Genomic DNA, 13,034 nt, shown 5'->3' on the forward strand with positions numbered 1-13,034 from the left:
CACTTGCTTTTTAACGCACAAACACCCCCCCTTATTAATATTGGAGGATTGTCAATATAACTCATTGTGTTCTTTATTTACTTTTATTAAATCCAACTTTTAAGTATTCTTTAAAAATTCCTGCTCATTATTGACAGTCGAAGTGTGTCAACTATCTTGATTGCTAGAACCTCGACGATGACGTCGTTTTTCATCTGAAAGGCCATCTCTTATGATGGTCGTGCTTTTTTACCTACCTGGATAGTTTTTTTGTTTTGTTTGTAACAACAATATTAGTAAAAAAAAATGTTCCTTCCTTTTTACTTTTTAAAAATAATTTATAAGTAAATAAAGAACGTATTCTAATCTTTAAAATCTATAATCCAACGAAATGGTCAATTGCTTTTTAACGCATAAACAAACAACCCCCCCTTTTTATTAATATTGGAGGATTGTCAATATAACTCATTGTGTTCTTTATTTATTTTTATTAAATCCAACTTCGAAGTTTTCTGTAAAAATTCCTGCTCATTATTGACAGTCTGAGTGTGTCAACTATCTTGCTTGCTAGAACCTCGATGATGACGTAATTTTTCAGCTGAAAGGGCATCTCTTACGATGGTCGTTTTTTTTTTTTTACCTACCTGGATAGTTTTTTTTGTTGTGTGTGTGAACATGTTTTAAAGCGTCTATTTAATTAAAAACACAAGTAATGACGAGTTGACAAGTTAGAACGACAAGATGGCCGACATTCACACATTCAACTGGGAAGTCTCGATAATCACTTCAATCATGAAAACAAAAAACTACAGATAGACATTTATACTTGTCGGCCATGTTTTCTTTTTAACTTTGCAATTCGACATCACTTTATTTTCGAAACAAATAAAACTTTAAAATAAAAAAGTCTACTTGTTATATATTTGATTTTGTAAATTCTTTGTTTGTTTCTTGTCTTCTCAGCTAATATATATTTTTACAAACTTTCATATATTTTTTAATAATATATAGAAACACTTAATAATAATTGCAAACACTAATTCTGAATCTTTTTTTTTTTTTTACAGATTACATTGCCTTTTACTTATTATAGGATGTTCAGGTTGAATTCAATTCTTATGGTTTTTGTTGTTTATTAAATTTTATATGTAACTACAGAATATTAGTTTATGTTCCCGCTCATCACGTTAAGCATGGGTTTTTAAATAATAGCGTTACTATTTCAGCACGGCCCGTATTTTGTATAAGCAGCAAAAAGTTAAATTATAATTTAATCTGAAAGGAGAAATGGGTTTGTTAAATTAATGTTTGTTCAATTCTCGATCCATTTATAAAACAAATACAGTATTGGTGCTAATGCAGAGAGTGATCCGCGCTATTTTTTAAATCATATTTCCACGTTTAATTAAAGTTTTATGTTTTTTTTTTTATTCAATTGTAAGGTTAAAGTACAGAATAGGTACAAAACACCCTCCCCATGTTAAGAATGGCTTTTAAAATAATAACATTATTTCAGCACGGATCACTCACTCTCTGCATGAGTACCAAATTTGTAGTTTCCAAAGAAAATTAAAAATAATTTTTTTTTAATAGTAAATTGCTTTCTATAAATTCCTGTACACAATTTTGGAGGAACCGATTTAAAATATTGAACGTTAAAATGACTTCGCAGTCGACAGTCATTTAAAGTGGAAAATTACACATTTTACCATTTCAATTTGTTTACCGTTTAAATTTCTTTAAACAAACTGATCCAGTAAAGAGGAAATCGAGATGTTCATAGAAAAAAAAAAATACACTGACGTAAAATGCATTGCATTGTTAAAAGTAATAAGATATCGAAAAACAATCTTACCTTTCGTTGTAAACAATTGAATACGAAAACGGCAATAAAAAATTTGGATGATTTCTTTTTTGTTTATGTCAAAAATTGAAAGTTTGGTCAAATTGTAGGGATTTCTTTACAAAATTAATACAATTTCAAATGTCCAATTCATTAAGAAATCCAAGAATAAATGAATATTGAAAAAGTTTAAAAAATTAAAAACACGATTGAAACGTGGATTTTAAAAATGGATGAACAAAAATTGAAAGTTTAAAATGAAAATATATGAAGATTAAAAAAGATTAAAAAAGATAAAACGTTATAATGAAACGTTTTCAGTTTTTAAATGTCCGTAAATTACGTGTTAAAAAAACGTTTTCCTATCAACGTATTGTCCATTCATAAGACTAAAATAATTAAAAAAAAAAAAAAAAAAAAAAAAAAAAAAAATAGAATAAAACTAAGATATTTTTGTTCCGCTTTACTTATATGTTAACGGCCAAGAACAGTTTATGTAAATATTTAACTGAATATACATTATGCAAATATATATTATGTAAATATATCTGTATTTCAATTAAAGTAGTGTATGTATATATATATATATATATATATATATATATATATATATATATATATATATATATGTGTGTGTGTATATGTATATATACATATATATATATATATATGTGTATATGTATATATACATATATATATATATATATATATATATATATATATATATATATATATATAACAACATAACGTCAACCATCGTTGGTATTTTTATTTTATTCTGATATATATATATATATATATATTTAATATATATATATATATATATATATTTTTAAATATATATATATATATTTAAATATATATATATATTTAAATATATATATACCTTTATGTATATATATAGATATATATATATCTTTATTATATATGTGTGTGTGTATATCTTAAAACATATATCTATATCTTTTTATATATATATATATATATGTTAAAATATATACTTATTATATATTCAGATATATTACATATATTTATATATATTCAGAATACACACACATGTATATATATATATATATATATATATATATATTATTTTTTTAATGTATATTTCTAATAATAAATTTATGTTTTTTATTGCAATATCACTCCAAAATAGGCAGAGTGCCACTTTGATACAGGGGGCAACTATTTGGTACATAATTTCTAGGGGTACTATGTAGGGAGGTGAGCAGCAAGATGTATGTTTATATTACATTTGAACTTCTGCATGTCAGTAAAATCAGGGAAACAGAAATCTGGAAAGCAATTCCAAAGTCTTGTACATTTTTTACATCTACGGATTTCTAATGCATAGGGGTGGGATTTTGCGGTTTGTATGGTTTGTCTGGGGTGTATACGTCGAAGGGGTACAAGGGCTTGTAGTTCGTCGGAGCACCTTCCATTAAAGTACTTGTGAAACAGGCAGAGGGTGCAACATTTCGTCAGTGGGACAGCAGTTTAAACCTAACGGATAATGCGGGATATATTAAGTTGGCGACTCTCTTTTGGACCCTGTTTGAAGTGGAGACAAGTAGCAGATTCACAAGCCCAAATATGGCAACAATACTATATACATGGGAACAATACTACATACATGGAAACAATACTATATACATGGGCGAATGGTGGCGTTGTAAAGGCACAGGATACTCTCAGGCGTAAGCAACTTTATAGCACGATGGAGGAAGCCCATCTTCTTTGCAGCAGCCTTGGCAATGAACTCAATGTATCTGTTCCAACTCATGTTCCTCCTGAACGTTCAGCCGATGAGTTTGAAAGAAGTATTTTCAGGTAATGTATCATTTGTCATGTCTATTAGTGGTTGAGAATGTTTCTTGTAATTATTAAAGACAAGGAGCTTAGTCTTGACAGTATTGAATGTGACCATCCATTTTGGCCCCGTTTTGCCTTTGATAGCTGTTCATCCGTTTTCCCCTCGTGTCTGTTAAAGAGCGTGGTGTCGTCAGCAAATATACCCATCTCAGAGACAATTTCATCAGGGGTCATTTATGAATATTAGGAATAATAAAGATCCGATAATCAATCCCTGAGCTACACCCGCATTTATATCAGATTGTTTTGATGTCAACCATCGAGGGCAAAATGGATTCTTCTTTTACTAAAGAAGAATTTAATTATGTTAAGCATTCGTCCATTATTTAATATCTCCAGTTCGATTGGTTTCGATACATTGGCTGTAACACTTTGGCAATAATGGTCGTCAAAATCCAAATCTTTTTTTATCACAAAAGTTTAAACAGAAGTCTTTTCATCTTTTTTACATGATCCTCAATACAAACCGAATTTAAAAATTACTTCTATGCAAAAATTAACATTATTTACATTAATCACTTTCAACTCATTTTTATATGAAATTCTCATAACTATATTAGTGTTAAACCTATCCAACATCTTCATACACACATTTTAACATAAGTTATGCTTTACTAAAACAGAGATGAAAAAAAAACTCCCCGTGTTTTCAGCACAAGAAGACTTTCTCTATTAGTATTCGTCGGACTACTGTTTTCATCTTGAGTGTGATTTTCGCAAAGTTTCGGTCCATATAATCTCCGACCTTCTTCAGGTGTATCTTGTCGAACTCGGGAATGTTTCTGTCGAACTCGGGAATTTTGACAGAATTTCGAGCAGAAACATTCTCGAGTTCGACAAGCTACACCTAAAGAAGGTCGGAGGTTATATCGACCGAAACGTTATGAAAATCACACTCAAGATGAGAACAGTAGTCCGACGAATTATAATAAAAACAATCAACCCTCATCTCAAAAATTCAGAAACGTCAAGAAGATTTTCCTTTGTTTTTCATGGGCCCAGTCTCAGGAGATAGTTCTCTGAAAATGTAAGGATTCCTCCTCCGTGGAACACGTTACCATGGGACTGCTTCCTTGAAGTCTTCTTCAAATCAAATGTCACCAAGTACTCTAACATATATAACACGCTTGTTAGAGTGTTCGCTAATGGACTGAGAGCCTGGAATCCACTCCTCGGTCGAATCAAACTAAAGACAGAGTAAGTGATCCTGGGGAAACGAGTAGCGCCCCTCCCCCTTCACTATACCTTGATGTAGTTGATAGTAAAAGGGGGAAAACTACAGTTAAACGATAAAACCACTATTCGATTCTGTTTTGCAAGTCACTCACTATTAACATAGCTACCTTCTTTATGTAACGCTTGATGGATAACTTTGGAACATCCTCCGCTGCCTTTTCTAGAGCAAGGTTAGAGTACTTGTTGGTATTTGATTTGAAGAAGACTATGTTTTAGTCTACAAGGAAGCAGTCCCATGATAAGGTGTTTCACAAACGGAGAGCCCTTGCATGTTCATGGAAATTTCTCTTGACAATAAAGACATGGAAGAAGAAAGGAAAGTTTCCTGTGATGAAAACACCGATAGTTTTTTTTTAAGTTGCCATCGCTCCTTGTCTTTAATAATTACAAGAAACATTCTCAACGTTTTGTTTTAAAGTGTGTATGAAGATAATGAATAGGTTTATGACTTGTAATGTAATTATGTGAATTTTATATGAAAATGAGTTAAAAGCGATTAATAGAAATAAGCGTTACTTTTTGCATTGTGTAAGTTTTTGTTATAGAAAATAGATTTGGATTTTGACGACCATAACTGTCAAAGTGTTACATCCAATTTATTGAAACCAATCGAACTGAAGATATTGAATAATAGGATTCTCATGAAAATCAGATCCCAATGTATTACTGGACGAACATTTAACATACTTAAATTCTTCTTAATGAAAAGAAGAATCCAGGTTGCCCTCGATGGTCGTACATACAAACACTATAATATAAATGCGGGTGTACCTCATAGGTAGATCCACTAATATTCATAAATGACACCCGATTAATTGTCTCTGAGATGGGTATATTTGCTGACGACACCGAGGGGAAAACGAATATACACGTATCCAGGGTAATGGTGGAAATCCTAGAGGAAGACGTCTGATCTGCGGTGAAACGGGACAAAATGGATGGTCACATTCAATGCTGCCAAGACTAAGCTCCTTGCCTTTAATAACTACAAGTAACATTTTCAACCACTAATAGCCATGGCTAATGATAAATTACCTGAACATAATTATTTCAAACACCTCGGCTAACGTTCAGGAAGAAACGTGAGTGGGAGCACGTACATTGAGTGCATTGACAAGCCTGCTGCAAAGAAGATGGGCTTACTCCATCGTGTTATGAAGTTACGCCTGAGAGTATCCTGTTCATTTACAAGTCCATCATTCGCCAATGTATGTAGTATTGTTGCCATATTAAACACCTAATGGATAGTGCGGGTTCTATTCTAATTGCTGTCCCACTGAGAAAATGTTGCAGCCCCTGCCTGTTTTACACGTACTTTAATGGAAGTATTGTACCCCTTCGACGTAAACACCATAAACAACCCCTAAAAACAGCAAAATCCCACCCCTACACATTAGAAAACCCTACAAACAGCAAAATTCCACCCCTACACATTAGAACTCCCTGGAGGTAAAAGTCCTTCTGCTTTAATTGTTTCTTCTGTAGGAGTGCTAAACTTTGACATTCTCTTTCGGTTTTTGTTTCCCTGAATGTACTGACGTGTTCAAGTGTACTAAAACATACATCTTGCTGCTCAGCTCCCTACATAGTACCCCTATAAATTATGTCCGAAATATTTGCCCCCTATATCAAAGTGGCACTGTGCCTTGTTTGGAGTGAAAATGTCCGAAAAAAAACAGATTCTTATTAAAAATAGACATTTAAATATATGTTTATGGATAAAATATATATAAATATATATATATATATATATATATATATATATATATATATATATATATATTTATATATTTATATATATATATTTATATATTTATATATATATATATATATATATATATATATATATATATTAACATACAGATATTAATATATATATATATTAACATATATATATTAACATATATATATATGTATATATATGAATATATATATATATATATATAAATACGTATATATATACTAATTTAATTGAAATACATATATATTTACATAATATATATTTAAATATATATATATATTCATTTAAATATTTATTCAAACTGTTGTTGACCGTTAGCATATAAGTAACGCAGAACAATGATACCTTAGTTTTATTTTCCTCTTCTCATTTTTAATTATTTTAGTCTTATGAAAAACAATACGTTCTAAACTTGATAAGAAAACGTTTTCTAACACGTAATTAACAGACATTTAAAAACTGACAACATTTCATTATAACGTTTTATCTTTTAAAATCTTTTTTAATCTTTTTTAATCTTCATATATTTTCATTTTAAACTTTCATTTTTTGTTCATCCATTTTTTTTAAATCCACGTTTCAATCGTGTTTTTGAGTTTTTAACTTTAACTTTTTCAATCTTCATTTACTCTTGAAATTGTATCAGTTTACTAGAGAAATCCCTACAACGGACCAAATTTTCAATTTTGAACAAAAACAAAAAAGAAATTATCCAATATTTGATTGCCTTTTTTTTTTTCGTATCCAATTGTTTTCAATGAAAGGTAAGATTGTTTTGCAATATTTTATTACTTTTAACAATGCAATGCATTTTACGTCAGTGTTTTTCTTAAAAGTTTTATTCGTATGGACATCTTGATTTCCTCTTTACCGGATCAGTTTTGCTTAAAGAAATTTGGTACTAGTGCACTTATTGATCCATGCTGAAATAATGATGTTACTATTTAAAAAGCCATACCTTACATGAGGGGAGGGTGTTTTTTTTTTACCTATTCTATAACTTAACCTTACAATTGAATAAAATATATATAAAACTTTAATTAAACTTGGAAATACGATTTAAAAAATATTTTTACCTTAACCTTACAATTGAATGAAAAAAAAAACTTTAATTAAACTCGGAAAGACGATTTTAAAAATAGCTCAGAACAGTAAGTGCACCAGAAATTTTCATAAAAAAGTGTAAACGGTAAAGATATTGAAATAGTGAATGTATAGTTTCCCACTTTAAATGACTGTCGATTGTGAAGTAATTTCAACGTTCAATATTTTAAATCGGTTCCTCCAAAATTGTGTACAGGAATGTATAGAAAGCAATTTACTATCTAAAAAAATCTAATAAAATATTTCTTTTTCTTTTCCTTATTTTTTTTTAAATAAAAATTATTATTATTTTTTTTTTTTTTTACAAATGGATCCAGAATTGAACAACCATTAATTTAACAAACACTTTTCCTTCAAATTAAATTACAATTTAACTTTTTGGTGCGTATACAAAACACGGACCGTGCTGAAATAGTAACGTATTATAGAGAAACCCATGCTTTATTTCTTTACATGGTTAGCAGGAATATAAAATAATAATCTGTAGTTTCATCTAAAATTTACTAAATAATAAAAACCATAAGAATTGAATTTAACGTGAACATGCTATTTAAAGTAAAAGGCAATATAATCTGTAAAAAAGATTCGGACTAATTATTATTATTATTGGTACTTCTACAGTTTAATCAATACATTAAAAATGAAAATATAGAAAAAAGGTTATATTGCACGTCTCCGATATGGAACGAAATTCTCCGACAAATTTTTTAACTTAATTTCATCAAGTAGTTTTTGGCTGACTTCAACGCGCTCTCATAAGAATGTGGGTTTCCGCTGAAAAAAAACCCTACTCGATCAAATTAAATAAAAAATTTTGTTTAGAACTTTAGTCCAAAACGGATACGTACAATATAACCTTTTTCCGATATTCTCATTTTCGAATGTCTTTACTAAACTGTACAAGTACCTTATTATTAAAAAACAATGATAAAAGTTTATAAAAAAATAGAGGTATTTAGCTGAGAAGACAACGAACATAAAAGATTTGGGACTTGTGCACTTATTGATCCGAGCTATTTTTAAAATCGTATTTCCAAGTTTAATTCAAGTTTTATGATATGTTTTTTTTTATTCAATTGTAAGGTTAAAGTACAGAATAGGTACACAACACCCTCCCCTCCCCATGTTAAGAATGGTTTTTTAAATAATAACGTTATTATTTCAGCACAGACCAATAAGTGCACTAGTACCAAGATTTTTAAAAAGTCAAATATATAACAAATAGACATATTTTAAAGTTTCATTTGTTTAAAAAAAAACAATAATGTCGAATTGCAGAGTTAAAAGAAAACAAAATGGCCGACAAGTATACGTTTCTATGTGCTTTGTTGTCATGAAGACTTCCCAGTTGAATGTTTGAATGTCGGCCATCTTGTCGTTCTAACTTACCAACTCGTCACTAATTGTGTTTTTAATTAAATAGACGATTTAAAACATATTCAACCAATAATAACAATTATCCAGGTAGGTAAGAGATGGTCTATCAGCTGAATTGCCTAGGTCCTTGCAAACAAGATATGTGACAGACTTAAATTGTCGATAATTAGCAGAAATTTTTACAGAAAACTTCAAACTTGGATTTAAAAAATAGATAAATAAAGAACACGATGAATTATACTGAAACTCATACAATATTAATGTAAAAAAAAGAAGTGAAAGTTGTCTGTTTAATACGTTAAAACATTTGAACATTTCGTTGTAAAGATTAGAATATGTTCCTTATTTACTTATAAAATACATTTAAAAAAGGAACACCATTTGATTTGTAGTGAAACTGAAGTTTATTCAATATAAATAAATAAAAAAATATGCATGTTAATTAGGTATGTTTGAAACAGAAGACAATCAAATGTTACAAAAACATGAAATATGAATTAAGGCAAAAAACAAATATAAAATTAAACGATTTTTAAAAAATTAAAACTAAAAATAAATACATTTTATAAAAAAGAACAACAATATTTTGAAATCAAAGCAGAACAACAATATTTTTGAAATAAAAACTGAGAAACGATGAATTTGTTTAACTGAAAATCCAACAATAATTAAATAAAAATTAAATTCAAACAAATAAATGTATAAGCAAAAACACTAATGCAGAAATATTTCAAACATTCAATATTAAAATATTACAAAAATCTATTGTAGAATTTAATCAAAAGTTTGAATTTTTCATTTTCTGATATTTTTTTTTTACTTATATTGTCATTCTCTTTGCGACAAAAATTGTTTATAAGAGAATTCGATGAACTCCATCTCAGCATTTTTAGAATTATTTAATCAAGAAATTCAAGTTTTACAATATTGCTTTTATTAAATTGTTAGGTGAAAGTACAGAATATTTACAACACCCTCTCCATGTTAAATAATAAGTTTCTAAGTAATAATTTATTTTTTCAACACATAACATAAATAAGATGCAAGATATATTTTTATATCCATATTTTTTAAAATACGTTCTGAAAGTTTGTCTTTGCTTTATCGTTATTTTCATGGCAAGTGCTCGACTGAGCTTCAATCTATGGTCCCCCCTCGCCAAACTTTCACAAGAAACACTCGTTTAGTTGAAAACACTATCAATAATCCTCCCCACCTTTTATCCGTGCCTAAACCTAAACGTAGATTCCATGAACAAAGCTTATTTCTTAGAACTGCACGCCTGTGGAACTGTCTCCGTTTTCCTGCTTTCCAACTGACTACAATATTGTAGGGGAATAAATAAGAGCACCGGATTACCGGTGTAGGGTAAGGAGTGAGGTCCCTTGAGAAAAGAAGAGGAGAGTCACATGAGGCACGGACGCAAAAAGTTCTTCTCCTAAAAGACAATGTTGGACAGGCAGAGTACAACTCTAGAATGCAGTCCTCACTCCTCCCGTAAACCCCACTATTGAAGTGAGTAATCTTTTTACCTTAATGTTCTGAATTGCAGTGTTGTCATGTTTTCATGTTTGTTAATAAATTCTTGTCGTTTATGCTTGTTGTACGTTTAGTAATTATTAAAGCTGGTCGGTAGTTTTGGGACTTTGAAGAACCTAAACACGTACCAACAATATGGTTGTCTTCAAGTCTAATGTAAACAAGCTCTTGATAAGCCGTTGCCCTTAAGTTAGCAAATTTACTAAAGTTTCATTACTGACAATATTGTCTAATTCATATCCTCGAGTGGCCCCTTGGCCTTGATAAGCGGTGATGCCTATGTAAAAAAAAAATGATATAAATGTACTAATCAGAAAGAAAAAAAATTGAAATACCACGCGTTTTTTTCTTAGTCTCAAACATTTCATAACTTCACTTTGCCGTATGGAGATGGTGTGATTTTTTTTATCGCAATCATCCGCAATGTAATTCATTGTCTTTCGGAAATGAAAAAAAAACCCAGTAAATTTCGGTCCCTCTTCCTAGTTTATTCGCAATTTGGATCGTGCAGGCATGTTCGTGCAAAGGGGAAAGGTAACAACTGTTTGTTAAAACAGAACAACTATTTTTAGCATCTATAGTCGACTACAGGTGAAGTGATATTAAGTAACAAGGAATTGTCGAAAGAAATTATCGTATTTTTAGCAAAATGCGCAGTTATTTATCGATTTTTTTCTTTTTTTGTATCGATTCTTCAAATCATTTCCTACTTAATGGTATATTTGTAATGTTTGTCCCACTAAAGGAAAATGTATAATTTATTTTTTTAAAGATTGAAAAGTTTTTCGTAAAATTACTGAAACTATTGTTTTGCTAATCTGAAAGATAATAATTACTATATACATATTTCCAACATTAATTAAAATATATTTTCATTTTTTACATTAGCTATAAGAGAAAAAATAAAAAAAGAATGGACGTTTTTATATACTGTTATCTAACAAAAAATAATACAGTAAAACTTGGATTTAATTTTAAAATCCTCACTAAAATATAGTACGCCCTGTATTCTGCTATACTGTAGAGATAAGTATATATTTTTTTACAAAAATTAATGGCGCCGTCGTATGAAAATCAATGAATTCAGGAATATATTATATGAAATACGGCATTAATGAAAAATGCTATTTATGAAAACATTCAAAAATCATTTTACTGTTATATAAGTTAAGAAAAACACTACAAAACAATTTGTTCAATTGTAAATTGAAATAATAGCGTTTTATTTAGAAATCTAACCAGAAGAGGAAGGGGGGCTTCATTTAACTATTTCGAACTTAAACTAAAAATAAATACTATAAATTTGAATTTAACCTGAAGCCCCTAAATAAAAAACACGGTTCGTAAACTGCAGAAGTTCCAACAGAAAAGTTTGTTAACGTTTTAAAAAAACACTCAAAAACAACACTTGTACTTTCATCTAACAGTAAATACTATAAATTTGCATTTAAACTGAAACTCTTATCTTAAAACAACACCGTTCGTAAACTGCAGAAGTTCCAACGGAATACCTTTTTATTTCATTTGCATTATATGGAAGTGGTATGTATGCCCTCTGTAAATTTTTATTTTCGTCTAGTTATTAATTTTTTCAACAGATTATTATCGAATGGTCACTAATGTACCAGATTATACCAAATAAATTAAAGAAAAAACAATAATTAACATTTTTTCAGGGGTGCTCTTGTTTCTAATTCAACGTTCTAACAAATCGATGCCTATTTTGGAAGCATCGGCTTTCTTGACCAAATTTAGCCTTTATTGGTATTTTTTGAAAGCCAAACATCTTTTTAAAAAGTCTATATTTGCGAAATTTAGGCGAAAAAAAAAAAGTCGATGCTTTCGAAATGAAGTACCGATTTACGGGAATTTAATATTATAAACGAAGCAAAGAAAACACTCTTTTAAACATGTTAAATAATGAATTGTGTTTGTATTTATTTATTTTTCAGTAATTTTCTTTTTTTTTTTTTAGTTTACCGACCCCTCCCTCGGCATTCACCGTTAATTTGTCGACTTTGGGAGGTTTTCAGGTACATTGAGGACTGTAGTATTTATTAATTACACTCGTTTAATTTTAAACATATAAGCAAAGCACAGCCTTAACTTTTTAAAAGTTTAAACCTATATATATATATATTATATATATATATATACACGGCATATTGTGATGAAACTACGATTAAATTGTGCCCCTCGACGTACATATCCTTGAAAAACCTGCTTAGCAATAAAATCTCACCCCTTCACTGTTGAGGTGCAAAGATGCCAGACATCTTTCTATTCTAATAGTTTCTTTCCTGAAACCGCTAGGCTTTGAAATGGTTCGAGGTGCTACTGCTA

The 13,034-nt window shown here is 29.5% G+C and overlaps 1 protein-coding gene across 2 annotated transcripts in view; it reads right to left on the bottom strand.

Moving 5' to 3' along the window:
• LOC145271297 (uncharacterized) overlaps positions 1 to 2,176 on the bottom strand; it is a 17,943-nt gene extending 15,767 nt beyond the window's left edge. For both annotated transcript variants that reach the window (XM_080126848.1, XM_080126847.1), the window contains exon 1: positions 1,835 to 2,176. The gene's annotated coding sequence lies outside the window, so the exon portion shown is untranslated. The remainder of the gene's footprint in view (positions 1 to 1,834) is intronic.
• Positions 2,177 to 13,034: the final 10,858 nt, after the last annotated feature.

This window comes from Euprymna scolopes, chromosome 46 (genome assembly GCF_053919585.1).
Source record: "Euprymna scolopes isolate OS-2025 chromosome 46, ASM5391958v1, whole genome shotgun sequence".
NCBI classification, from domain to species: domain Eukaryota; kingdom Metazoa; phylum Mollusca; class Cephalopoda; order Sepiida; family Sepiolidae; genus Euprymna; species Euprymna scolopes.